A 1,913-nucleotide genomic window follows, 5' to 3' on the forward strand; every position below is an offset into this window, starting at 1 on the left:
GGGGGGAGGGGAGAAACAAAGAATATTTTTCTGGGACTCTAAAACGTCAGACGTGTCAGAATCTATTAGTGATTAGTGATGCAAGCAACAGTTTGTCACTGGATCTCAAGGTATTTTCCAAGAAACCAAAAGAAAAAAAAAAGGAAAGAAAAAAAAAAGAAAAAAAAGAAAAAAGAAAAAAGAAAAAACGAAAAAAGAAAAAACGAAAAAAAGAAAAAAAACGAAAAAAAGAAAAGAAAAAAAAAAGAAAAAAAAAGAAGAAAAAGAAAAAAAGAAGAAAAAGAAAAAAAGAAAAAAGAAAAAAGAAAAAAAAAAAAGAAAAAAGAAAAAAGAAAAAAGAAAAAAGAAAAAAGAAAAAAGAAAAAAGAAAAAAGAAAAAAGAAAAAAGAAAAAAGAAAAAAGAAAAAAGAAAAAAGAAAGAAAAAAGAAAAAAGAAAAAAAGAAAAAAAGAAAAAAAGAAAAAAAGAAAAAAAAGAAAAAAAGAAAAAAAGAAAAAGAAAAAAAGAAAAAAAAAAAGGAAAAAAAGGAAAAAAAGGAAAAAAAAGGAAAAAAAGGAAAAAAAAGGAAAAAAAGGAAAAAAAGGAAAAAAAGGAAAAAAAGGAAAAAAAAGGAAAAAAAAGGAAAAAAAGGAAAAAAAAGGAAAAAAAGGAAAAAAAGGAAAAAAAGGAAAAAAAGGGAAAAAAGGGAAAAAAGGGAAAAAAGGAAAAAAAAGGGAAAAAAGGGAAAAAAGGGAAAAGGGAAAAGGGAAAAAAACACCACCGCCACAAAAAAAAAAATTAATCTAACGTTGCAACTAATAAACTTTATAAACTTGGACCAACTGGTGACATTTGCATTCTGTCAGGGAAGTCTGTCAGGCCCACTTTAAAAAAAAAAAAAAAAAGTCAAGTTCAGGCTATCTATGCCCTATATCCTTTGTGCATATTTATTTCCTTATAAGATCCAGGAAATAACGGCAAAAATGCCTTAAAACAAGAAAAGAGCTCTTAAAGACACAAATGCACTCTTACCCCCAGATCTGCCCCTTACAGCCCCACTCCCTGCCTTTCTCCCAGGCCACTTCACCTGCTCACCAGCATGTCTGGGCTGCTTTTAGCCTGTGATCACACCCTCACTTAGAATCATAGAATCGTTGAGGTTGGAAAAGACCTTCAAGGTCATTTAGTCCAACCATCACCCTACCACCAATGTCACCCACTAAACCATAGTCCCTAAGCACCATGTCCAACCTTTCCTTAAACACCCCCAGGGACAGTGATGCCACCACCTCCCTGGGCAACACCTGCACTCACGCCAGCTGTGGACATGCACGCCCTCTGCCCCACAGCCTGGCTGCAGCTGCAGCACTCACAGCCCCATTCACAGACATGCACGCAGAACTGAGCCCCCTGCAGGACAGGTAGAAACACAGTAAGACAGGACTTGCTGCACTGATCAGTCACAGACCAGTGTACCAGCCAGTCAAGTATTTTCACATAACCATTTTATCCCTTTATCCACTTCTTTCACATTTTTCCCTTCCTCCATATTACCTAACCCCTTTTGTCGTTGTTGCTTTGTGTGCCTTTTGTTCCTGCCCTACCAAGTCCCACACCAAGCCCCGTGCACCCCACAACGCACCCCACAGCCCAGCAGCACCCCCCTAGGTCTGACAGGCGACGGGCAGAGCTGCTCCCAGCGACACTGCGCTGGGCTTCGCTCCTGGACGCTGGGGCTGAGACCTCATGGAGCAGGCCGAGAGGCGCCGGGACCAACGGTCCCAGCAGTCCCCAACAGTTCCTAACGGCCCCCAACGGTTCCTAACGGTCGGCCGCGCGCCGCGTGACGTCACCCCCCCGTCGCCCGCCGACCGCCCAGCAACGGGGAGGGGCTAGCGGCGGAGGCGGGCGCGCTGATAGGCTGCCGGGCGCGGA

Source organism: Cygnus atratus, chromosome 2 (genome assembly GCF_013377495.2).
Source record: "Cygnus atratus isolate AKBS03 ecotype Queensland, Australia chromosome 2, CAtr_DNAZoo_HiC_assembly, whole genome shotgun sequence".
Lineage (NCBI taxonomy): Eukaryota > Metazoa > Chordata > Aves > Anseriformes > Anatidae > Cygnus > Cygnus atratus.